The following is a 12490-nucleotide window of genomic DNA, read 5'->3' on the forward strand; positions in this document are numbered from 1 at the left end:
TTCTTTTAGCTTCAGCTTATATCTAATCTTGACCATCAATACCAGTATATAGAAGAGCTCTTTCTATAACCTGGTCAATGAAAAAAAAAAGTCCCCAGTAATGAGCTTTAGAAAGTATTAAAGAATCTCAGTTATTCTCCAGTGAAATTCATGCCTCTTGAAGTTTTAAGATGGTGGCTGAAGGGTATATGACACTTCAATAAATGTTCTTCTTTGTTTCCTCACAATCTTATGCAACTCTTGTGCGCATGTACGCAACAATAACCATTTGCAAAGCCATCACCTGCATCTGACAAGGAAGCACAATTTGCAAGTTTTATTGATTTCTTCCTCTGTAAATACTGTTTTTGAGTGAGTACTACGTTCAGTAGATATCAGAGGGGCCATGAAATTCTTTTGTGTTGAGTCAAAACTGCACTGGAAATCAGTGCACTGCTGTTCACGGAATATCGGAACATTAAATAGTGTTTAGAAACCATCAAGGAAAATTAAGAAAGGACTGATGTTAAAAGATGTTTATATACACTAACAAAGCATGTCTGTTTGTCCAAGCATTTCCAAATGAGGAAGAAAAGGCAGTTAAATAATATAGAAAAAAGGGAAAAGAAAGAGAAGGAAAAGGGAAAGGGAAAAAGGGAAAAGGGAAAAAAGGGAGGGAAAGGAAAAGGAAAGGAAATTATTTTTATATTTATTTTAATGATGATAAACAGGAGAATACATCAATATTATGTTATTTTTTCCATGGTTATATACTGATGGTTGGTGGGCAAACAGGCAATCACCCTAAAATTTTTGAAGAACCAGTGTAAAGTTGGAGCCTTTTTCTTCACTTCTCTCTAGTTCTCCGTTCCAAGGTGGGTTTGTCTGAATGAATTACAGATCTAGCTAACATGTTACCACATGACTTCCAAATCTGCTTCTACATTTTGAAGAAATAGACTCTTCTAGCAGTTTGTACACATCTAAGAGCTGAGAAAAAAAAAATCTTCCTTTTCCCCTCATTTCCAATTCAATGGGGATCTGACATGAAGTCTCCAGAAGCTTAGTGTCTGTGTCTGCCAAGAGGAAAAGCAGAACATGGATAGCAACAGAATTTTATGCATTCAGCTAACAACCACTTGAATCGAGCATTTCCTATGCTTAATTTTTGTAGGAGAAGGATGTTCCAGCCAGCCCTGGCTTCCAGTGATACCAGTTCAAGTCTCAGGACCTGTCTCAGGACAGGGTGGATCAGGCATAGGTGAGTCTGAGGACAATGTATAATTCCAATATCCCAGCAAACATACTAAACTCACCTGTATTCCTTATGCCATTGAAGCTAAGCTACAAACAGGGGATACCCTGCAGCAAGGACATCAGGGGAGATTCAGGTTGGATATTAAGAAAATTTCTTCTCAGATAGAGTGATAACGTACTGGAACAGGCTGTCCAGGGAAGTGGTGGAATCAATGTCCAGGTGTTCAAGAAATCTGGAGATGTAGCACTTAGGGACATAGTTCAGTGGGCATGGTGGGGATGGGTTGATAGTTGGGCTTAATGATCTTGGTGGTCTTTTCCAATTTTAATGATTCTGTGATTCAAAAGGGCAGTAGTATGTTTTTCCTTACTGGAGGTGAAGGTGAATGCAGATAAACTACAATGTTGTCAGTAGTCAAGGTGAAGGGAAGGGAGGATGAGGCAGTCGTGACTGTCATAGTACTGCTTCATGCTGATTGCTAGACTGATTCCTCTAATAAATGTTCTACCCAAAAGTCTCTGATGAGTGAACTGTCACCAATTGCAAGTGCCACATATGAAAATATGTGTTTTTTTTTCTTTTCAGTTTTAGCATTGGAATATTAATGTTGAAGCAGAACAGAGCGAGGCAGAGTTTTCCTGGGAGGGGAAAAAACAAAAAGAAAAATCAAATCTGCTCTTCTCTTTTCTGCCCTTTCAACTGAAGTACATAACTGGAGATGGAGAACTTGAGGGCTGCTTTCATTAGGAGAGGAAATACCGCATCTCAGCATCATGTTAAGATCCCACACTTCTCAGCAAGGAATGCCTTGTTTTGTGATGGCTTAAATCAACTCTATCACTATGGAGATTTAATGGTCTTGTTTCTCAGATGCCCTATAGATTTGCAGCAATATGATGTGTTACAAAAAATGTAGATCTTCAAAACATGTTATTAGTGATATCAGTATTTAATGACAAACTATATCTGCTCAGCTGAATGAACCTTTCCACTGCCTCTCTGATTGCATAATTTAGATTTATATCTGAATTACTATAAAATGATACTTACTTATGTAACTTGAAGCACTCCATCTTTATTGGTATCACATGAAAAAAAATGAAGAAGTTGAAAAGTATATTTTTTGAGAGCATCCCTAGACAAAATGTTCTCTGAGAAAACCTGTTTGCTTAAGCCTGGGTTCAGGAACTTGGTATCATGTGATACTGTAGTGACAAAACCGTACTGATTTGGTCCTTTCCCCTCAAGATGCTTCAATTTAAATTTCTATTATATGTTTAATAAAACACACTGGTGTTTTTGGCAGCATTCCTTGATTCTGTTTTCCTGCAGAAAAAAAGAAAAAGGATCAATTTTTTAATATCATTTTATCTTCTGGATTCATTACAAGTCTTATTTTGTCAGCAAAGTAGAAGGAGCAAGCAGAGTTTGCAGATGGCATAATTTGAGGAATGCCTCTCAATTCCTCCTCCAGCGTGTAAAATCTTCTCAGCAGCAGACTGTCCCACTCCCACTCTTGGATTTCAAGAAGGTTTAGTCTTATTATTACTCTTGCTAACAGAAAACGCTGGAATCGATTTTTTCTTGTATCATTGAAAAGAGTGAGTTGCATCCAAATGTAAACATTTAGATAGATCACACTCATTTCAGTGACATTTTCCATTTTCTTATGAAAAACATTTCCACTAGCAAGGTAATGAAGATTTTTTCAGCTTATTTTACTTTTAAAAAGCTGTACCTTTTCTCTTCTTTTGGAGAGCTTGATTTTCTCACTTTTCGCTTCATGCCACCTGTCTTTTTGCAATGGAAATTTAAGAAAAAGGGAGTGAAGTGGAAGTGGATTTTATTACATTTTGCCAGTGCTGCTGCTTTCACTTTTATTCTTGTTTTTTTTTTTCAAGTGGAAAAAGATGTAATTAAAAAATAAAGCAAATATTAATATAAATATGAATGAAATATTTATCTTATTTTTCCACTTTAAAAAGCTAAACTATTTCAATTAGATACTCCAGAAAAAGTGTTTTGCTATTTGCTTATTCTTTCCTGAAGTCTAAAGGCAACCAAACTTATGCTATTCATAGTCACATGGAACGTATGTTTTCTTCCTTGTATTCCATTTTTCTCCCCTGTTCATGTGTTTTTCCTTAATAACTTACACAGCAGATAATTTCAATATAATTTGTCAGGGTGGAAAATTTCTTAAAATTCTTCTAACTTCCAACAAAATATATAACTTGAAGAAATGATGAAAGAGAGAGATGTGGGGTGTGTTGGATGTTAGGAAAAATTTCCTCTCAGAAAGAGTGGTAATGCACTGAAACAGGCTGCCCAGGGAAATGGTGGAGTCACAGTCCCGGGAGATGTTCAAGAAAAGAGTGAATGTGGCACTGAGGGATGTGGTTTCTTGGGCATGGTGGAGAAGGGTTGATGGTTGAACTAGATGACCTTAGTCATAGTGACCAGTGGCATTTGAGACTGCCCTATATTTGCATTGGGAGAGGAAAACTGGGAGAGAAAAATGGCTTACACTGCAGGGGCTAGCAGTATTAGGACAAGGGGAAATGGTTTCAAATTAAAACGGGGGACATTTAGGCTGAATATAAGCAAAACATTTTTTACAATAAGGCCATGGAACAAGTTTCCCAGAGATGTAGTGGATGCCCTGTCCCTGGAGACATTCAAGATCAGGCTGGATGGGGCAACCTGATGTAGCTGTAGGCAACCTGTTTATTGCAAAGGAGTTGGACTAGATGGCTTTTAAGGGTCCCTTCCAACCAAAATAGTCTATGATTCTATGAAACTCAGCTCTTGGCTAGGTTGCTGCCTTTGCAACTGTTTTGTTTCTCTCCTTTCAGAGATCATGCAAAAAGCAATTCCTAGAGATAGCTTTGACTTCAATAGCTCGTGCTTTCTAGCAAAACATCTAAACAAACCACCCCTTGATGACTAATGCATTTCTGTAATTGTGTCTTCCAGCTATTCCTTTGACGTTTTGTTCCATAAGTGAAGGTGAAGGGAAGAAATTCAGTCCCTTCCTTCTGTCTGACTCATCATGGTGGAGAAGTTTTGACATCAGAGTCCAGCCCCCCGGAAACGAAGCGCTGTCGCAGATGCAGTCTGCCTTTAAAAGTGAGTCAGGTGGGTGTAGGAGGCATGTGATTGTTAAAATATAATAACAGAGTCACTCCCTATTAGTTGGTAGCCCACTCTGTAGTCAGCTGTGATAGGAGCAGAGAAACAGGAAACTTGATGTCAGAGAGATGATGCAGCAGGAGTGGTTATTGCTACCTGGGTGCCTCAAGAGCTAATTAATCTCAAAGTTCCTCTTCTGTGGTATTATCATATGAATGAGACCTAAAGAGAAAATTATGAGGGTGAGCTGGCTTCAAAATGAGAACTACTTCAGATGTTCATCTGCACTGACAGACGTTCAGGGAAGGCTGAAGGTGAAGATCCTGACAACTCCTCCAGTTATTCCTGGTTCTGTCCTAAACGATGTATAGTGATAGATCAAGAGGGAATGGCTTTAAACTAAAAGAGGGGAAAATTAGGTTAGATGTTAGGTAGAAATTCTTTACTCAGAGTGTGGTGAGGCACTGGCACAGGTTGCCCACAGAAATTGTGGATACCCCATCTTTGGAGGCATTCAGAGCTGGGATGGATGGGGCCCTGGGCAGCCTGATCCAGTGGTTGGCAACTCTGTCCATGAAAGACTGTTGGGGACTAGATGATCTTTAAGGTCCCTTCCAAACCAAGCCATTCTGTGATTCTGTGATCTGGAATTATAAGAACCTATCCATTAGGCTTCTGTGTATCATGCTCTTGACAATCTCAGCATTGTTACGCCATCTTACAGAAAGAATTCTCTCACTCTCTTCTGTCTGTGTACTGCAAGTATAAACAGAGCAATTAAAAACCTGAGAGCTGAAACAAAAAACAATGTGGAAAAAAACCTCATTATTAAAGGAAAAGAGATCTAAGATTTTTTGTACTCAAAATGAAGTACTCAGACTGTCTTCGCATGTTACTTAATCCATGAAAAGACTGGCCATTTTTTTATGAGGAGGTCATTTTTTTTAATTAAAAACATGTTGTTTTGAAATTAATGGTGAAAAAGTTTCGCTTAGAAAATGTCAAAACAAAGGAGTTTGGTATTTTCAAAATGATATGTTTCAGTTAGAAAATATCAAAGGGAGATACACTGACATTTAAAAAATTATTCCCACATTAATGTTCTGCAATTTTTGGCTAAAACTCTAAATTCAGCCTAATTCTGGAAAGATATTATTTCAACTTTAAAAATTAATTTTATTTTAGAAAAAAAAATCCCCAGTGTTCACTCTGAGTAAGTTTACAATCAGTTTAATGAGTGTCTACCTGAGATTTGATATGCTGGTATTCAGTCTAAGGCCAAAATGACATGTAGCATTCAAGCTTGTTGAGCAGTTATGAAGATGTACAGACCATCATAAAGTCCAACTTTATTATCTGTGATAATCCCATTACTTTCTGATATATTTCCTTTAAAAAAGGTCAATTCAATGCCAAAATATTACCTGGACTAGAGATTTGATGGAATTGACATATGGAATTTTGACCAAGGAGTATAACCTCTCCTTACAGATAGCCACTGTTCCTAAAGACAGAAATAAATAATCTAATCCACTTCTACAAGAGATGCTATAATAAGCAGCTCACGCTTTCTTGACTGTCTTGGGGATAACAGGCTGGTGAGGGTAACTGTAGCAAACAAGTAGAATCTGTTATCAAGAACAAGATCTCCACTGAATTCTAGTGTAAGAATCCACTGGACATCCAGAGGGAAAGGTAGGCTTAGAATTCTAAAAACCTCCAGATAAAAAGTTATTAAAAATTCAAGATGACTCAAGACTGGATAATATGTTCTTTCATGAACTGACACCTTTTTAAGAGGGGAATCAGGACTGAACGATCAGTTTGTAGGATACAGAAGATTGAAGTGAAATGCCATAGTGATGATTTCCAGAAGGATCTCATAGAACTGCGTGAGTCAGCAGTAAGGTGATAAATGAGCATCTGTGTAAATAACAGGTGTGTGTTCAAGCAAAATAATCCATACCATACCTGCATGTGGTGTGGTTTAGTGGTATGGTGATGGGTTGCTGGTTGGACTAGATAATCTTAGTGGTCTTTACCAACCTTAATGATGCTGTGATTCTATGTAGCTGCGCTCAAAGCTGTCAGTTAAAATGCAGGAATGATATCATCACAGTTCTCCTGGAAGTTCTGACAAATCACTGGCTTGATGCTCCACAGCAGCTAAAAATGCCAACAAATTTCTTGACATCATCTAGAATGGCTTTGAAAAGAAGACAGTTACTCAAAACTTCAGTACGCTCACTTACTGATTAATCTGTGAAGCTCTGTTCTCTGCCTCATCAGAAAACCCCAGTGAAGGTAAGAGAAGGTCCAGATAAAAAAAAAAAAAAAGCTAGTCAAGAGTGTGGTGTAGTTACCCGTAAAGGAGAAAGGGAAAAAAAATGGTATGCAGATCCTTCAGTCCGGAGAGAGAGAAGATGGGGAAGTGAAGGACAAGATTAAGGTTTGACAAATCGAGTATGAAACAGTTTTGCCAAAAAATTAGATGGTGTGAAAACAAGCCATCTTGCTTGTTAATTCAACAGACTGAATATGGGACTTGCTGCTGTGTGAGGTGATAGAGCCAGATGAGAAGGTTGAAAAGGAATTAAATTCATGGGCAATAGTTACTCAAAATGGATACAAAAAAAAAAAAAAGAGAAATCAACAGAGATGTCCCCTCTGATATCTCTGATAGAACAGCTGTGAAACCAGAGAACTGGACCACAGAAAGTGGAGAAGCTTTTTCACCTCCCCTAAATGACACCTCCTAATTCCACTTTTGAAAGGGAATTCTTTGCTAGATGAAATAGAGGTCTGATCCCATCATTCATTTCTTCGGTCCTTGTGCAAGTACTAGGCAACAGTAAGACATGCAGATTGTGTACTTAATTGCTAACAAGCACGGTCTACTGAGATTTGATGCCAAGATTTCCCTTTTACCCATTTGAATATAGCTTATTTTAAAAACATGCTTTCGTCTGAGTACTGGAGTGACCCAATTATAACAATGAAAATGTTATAAACACATGAGTAACAAGTATATTCAATTATTCTCCATGGTTATAAGCAGCTAGTTTGACTCAGGAGCAATTTGCAAAATATGTGTTAAGCCATCTATTAATCATTGTTACTTGAGGTAAATTAATTATAAATACCAGAATAAATGACCTACATTTCAGTGGCTTTGCTTTGATTTTATAGTTTGTGGGAAACAGTGGATTCATTAATCTACTTGAAAAGTTTATGGATAATCTGTATTGGAAATATTCTGCAAAATTTCAGCTTCTTTGTGTTGGATTTTTTGGAATTTTTTGAACTGAATTTTGCACAAAACTTCCCTAAGAGTTAGTCTCACTTATATCAAGCATCTTTTTTTAAAAAAAATATCCACACAGGGAAATACAAGAAAATCCAAATTGAGCTTCCAAGTGGGGTAAATGAGTCCCCACACATATACCGTGTGCCCCCTTTCTCACCATCTTCCTGGAGATAATCCCATTAACCAAGACACTGTCCCTTTCCAGGTGATCATTACGTTTTTTCTCCAAAGGCTGTACACTTCTACTCAAGTCTGATTGCTACCGTAGGAGCCCAGATCTTGGGAATACCTAGCATACATTCTTCTGTAGCTCTGCATGGACTGGATTTCATCTAAGACCCAGCTCAGACAGATCTTAGATTGGGACCTATGACAGATGGAGTTTCCCTGAAACCATCATCACATGTTCACAGATTAACTGGGTTCAGCTCACATCTTCTCAGTTCAATCTGAAAGAGAAAATAAAATATAACAGGTCAGATTTCACTCTGAATAAGGGCATGTCCACCTGCTCGTTCAATATGTTTAAAAACTTACACGTCACACTTTCATATGAATTCCTGATGGTGCCTCCTGTGCAAGTCTTTGCACATATTTAATCTTGCTGATGCTTGTATAGATTCCTTATGGCGTTTTCATCAACAGTAGGCATGGAACCTTTCCTCTTTCATTTGGGTATAGGTTTTTTGTGTGTGTTTTTCTCAGTCTCTACCCAAATTATTTTAAAGACAGATGCACTTAAAAATGGCACAGACTCACCTGAGTCAGGTGTCCAAATATGACAGCGACAGCAACACTTCAGTACCCCTACAAAGACAGGAGCAGATGGTTGGGATAGTCCCATATTGGGAAGGGTGACATACCACGAATATCCTCTCCTCAGCCTATGGCATAACGAACAAAGTTAGGTGCAAAACCAATATATTCTTCTGTTATGTCTGGGGAAGACTGGGCCATCTGTGCTGGCCACCATGGGCTCAGGAAATAGTTTTATGTGGAGGTCAGTGATCAGATGGAAGAAAATACTTGAATTACATACAAGTTTTACCATGTCCAGAAATTGGACTTAATGATCCTTATGGGTCCCTTCCAACTTGAGATATTCTATGATTCTATGATTTTTGCCATATTACTCCTCCTGGAGAAGTTACTCATTCTCAATCTTGTTCGTGTTGAGAGTGCAATGAAGTAGCCAGTAATAAACTAAAAGACAATAAAAGGATGGTGGTTGGGTAGAGAAGTACGTTAATATATTTTATCTATATTGTGCCTGGGGAGGTATATCAAACAGATTGATTTGTATGGAGAACCATCAGTTGTGCAGCCAGCTAACACTGTAAACTTCTCAGAGCCAAAATGATACGGGGGATCCTGAAGATGCTCTTCGGAGACCATGAATCAGCATAACTGAGAACTTAATGAGGTTTAACAAAGCAAACTGCAAGGTTTTAATGTTGGGTTGGGGTAACCCCAGATGTGTGTACAGACTGGAAATCATAGAGTCATTTGAGTTGGAAGGACCATTAAAAGTTGTCTAGTCCAACTCCCCTGTAGTGCACAAAGACATCTACAATCTGACCTTGAATGTCTCCATGGATGGAGCATCCACCACCTCTCTGGGCAATCTGTTCCAGTGCTTCACTTTCCTTGTCATAAGGAACCTTTTCCTTATATCCAACCTAAATCTCCCATCTTTTGGTTTGAAACCGTTTCCTCTTGTCCTGTCCCAACAGACTCTGCTAAAGAGTCTATAGTCTTCTTTGTCATAGCTCCCCTTTAGATACTGAAAGGTTGCAAGACTTCGCACATGTGAGTGCTTAAATCTGTAAGTAAAACTTGCACATGTAGATGTCTGTATCCATAAGATTAAACTAAGTTAAACTTGAGTGTCATAAGATGATATTTTAGATTACTCATCTTCAATGAAGTCATTGCTAATGCAGGTACCCTTTTTTTTTCTTTTCTCTTGGTTGTTTTTTTTGTTTGTTTTTGATTGGAAGTGGATATTTTGGTCTTAGGCAAATGGAGTGAAAAAACAAAGATTCTGCAAAACCTTTTTGATCAGCTGGCGGTATGAAGTATCTGGAACTATTGTCTATCTACCCAAAGATTTTAAGAACTCAAGGAGCAGGATATCAATTTATTTTACCCTTAGTTAAACATGCCTGTAAGTAACAAAGATCTTAGTCCACTTTTATATTTCCTGAGGTGCTATTTGGAACCACCTCCACTGTCTTAGCCATTGAATAACCAGGAAGCATTTCCTCCAAAATACAGCTCTGCCTGCCAAGATTTCCCAGGGCTGAATTGAATAAAGCTTCTGCAATAAATAACCTGCAATTTGTGATCTCTACAAGTGGTGACCATTCTATTGAGTTCCCTTCCTTTTCTGAAGTCAAGTCACACTGTTTGCCTTTGAGGTGTATTCTTAGCTTTCTCAGAGAGTGGAACCTCACTAAAGATTTTTTTTTCCCAGGTTCGTAGCCAGAAAATTAAATTAATGAGGTTAAATTTATTCTGGAAAGAGCCTGAATTACGTGATCTAAAAGCAAAAAGGAGACAATGATTGCAATAGCAATACGCAGAGCTTTTAGATAAGTATTTATTCAATTGTAGGTATGGCCCATGTTTTTGATGAACTCTAAGAATTCTTCATGATTTGAAGCAGCCTCAGGTCTGCAGAGAAAAAGAATTTAGGTTGTTAAAGAGAACGAGAACAGAGCTGGTTTCTTTTCATGCTATAATTCCTAGTAACAGCCATGCTCTTTGTAGGTTGTTGAGGGAATTTGTGTCTTGAGAAGCTCGTCAGTGACACAAAGGAACTCTATTTGCTGGCTTTGTCTATGTCCAGAAGACACGTGGACGTAAGCGTGGACAGTACAAACCATTTTTCTGTGTTTCCACGTGTGCAGAAGCACCTGCTGGTTTGTCCAGCCATTTGAATGATTGGTTGAGGATGGAAAGAACAGTAGGTGCTGATCCCTTGTGATGGATTTGTAAGAGCTCTGTGGGTCTCACTAGTTAACTACCAGTATCAGTAATTTTATTCCACTTCAGATTACTTACCAAATTACACTTTGTGGGTTAACACCAAATTAGCATGGAAGTCACACTTTGCAATCAAAGTCTTTGTGCATGAAGTTAATCATACAAAACTTCCCACTGTTACTGACGTCTGAATCAGTAACAACTGCAGAGATGCTTTATTGCTGAAGAACAAATCTAGAGTCTGCTAACTTAGCATAAAACCTGCTACAGACAAACCAATGTGTGTTAGCATGTTAAACCAGCTAAATCAGTTATTTTCTTACCTTATTTTAATATTGTCCTCAGGAAAAACACTCAAGCTCTGTCCCCTGGTCAGAGATGAGTAGTTATCTCCTCCTGAGACATGATAATAGCACAGGTGCTGATGTGTGAAAGTGGAGCATGCTAAGTAGATTGGTTGGAAATGTCCTGCTGATTCATTGATGGAGGAACATTTTGTGGATTTTGATTAAATATCTCTTGGGAAAAAGAGAAAACAGAACACAATGTTCAAATATAGATAAAACTTTCTCTCTGACCTTTCCAGCAAATAACATTTTGGTTCTTCATTTCCAAATTACTTTTTTTCTTATTTTTCCCTCCCTCCAACTGTGTACTCTGCTAAATAATATAGAGTGAAATTAAAAAGTAGAAACCAGATGAATGCAATTCTACTTTAGTTAAATGAAATGTTTCAGTTAACCCAAGCTTTTGGCCTCAAAATCTTGTTGGATTCCTTACCACTGATTAGCTTTCTCTGAGGCAATTTCAAAGTGTGAGGAAGAAAGAATTCCAGATAAATAGAGAAATCGTTACCTGTACTGTTCTGCTGACAAGAAAGAAAAGAGTCACTGAATAGGACGTATATCTTAAGGAATATAAAATTTTGGGGTGGGAAGAGATCTATTCTAATGTGAAATGTGCATCTCTACCAGTGTGATCACTGTAGGACACCTTTCAGTATTCCTAGAAGTAGTCAAAAGGAAGGGAAAGTTTTTGAGAGCAGGAATCATTTTCTTGGGTTCCCTCCCACTGAACAGCTCAACTCTTTTCTCATCTGATGCTGATGTAGGTAGGAAGTGAAAACTTCTGAAGTAAGGTTTTATACAACTATTTAAAAGTATGTTTTTATTGCAAAATACCATTGTACAAATGCTAGAAAGATAACAGAAAAATATGGAAGAACTGATGTCTTAGTATTGTTTTCTTGATACGTGATTACCAACCATTTCTTGAAATACTTCCTTTCTGGTATTATCATCCTACAAATTTTCACAGCTGATCCATATTCATCACCTAGCACTTTCCAGCTTAAAGACCATATGATCCCTTTGAGAACTTAATCCTAAATCTTCATTACTGTTCTGACACCCATACAGACTGAGACTTTTGAAAAACTTTTCAGGAATTTGACATAATTCCTTTCCTCTGCAAAATGTCCCTTGTGGAAATGAAGTAATGAGAAGACTACAGTGCAGATGGACTACGAGAGGCTGTGGTGAAGTGGAGGTCGGCCTCTTCTCCCATATAACTAGCGATAAGACTAGAGGGAATGGCTTCAAGTTGTGCCAGGGGAGATTCAGGTTGGACATTAGGAAATACTTCTTCTCCAAGAGAGTGGTCAGTCACTGGAATAGGCTGCCCAGGGAGGTGGTGGAGTCACCGACCCTGGCGGTGTTCAAAAAGCATGTAGAGTTGTACTGAGGGGCATGGTTTAGAGGGAAGTATTGGTGATAGGTTGACAGTTGGACTGGATGATCTTGGAGTTCTTTTCCAACCTTGGTGAT

At 38.2% G+C, this 12490-nt stretch overlaps 1 long non-coding RNA gene across 7 annotated transcripts in view; it reads left to right on the top strand.

Moving 5' to 3' along the window:
• The window catches only part of LOC110394294, a 156204-nt gene that overhangs the window by 1859 nt on the left and 141855 nt on the right, over positions 1-12490 (top strand). For 4 of the 7 annotated variants that reach the window (XR_002435531.1, XR_002435532.1, XR_002435533.1 and 1 more), the window contains exons 2-3: positions 1154-1240; positions 4214-4366. This is a non-coding gene — a long non-coding RNA (uncharacterized LOC110394294). Of the gene's footprint in view, positions 1-1153; positions 1241-4213; positions 4376-12490 lie in introns of all 7 variants that reach the window. The other 3 variants (XR_002435529.1, XR_002435534.1, XR_002435530.1) reach the window with 2 other exon arrangements.

This window comes from Numida meleagris, chromosome 2 (assembly GCF_002078875.1).
Source record: "Numida meleagris isolate 19003 breed g44 Domestic line chromosome 2, NumMel1.0, whole genome shotgun sequence".
NCBI lineage: Eukaryota > Metazoa > Chordata > Aves > Galliformes > Numididae > Numida > Numida meleagris.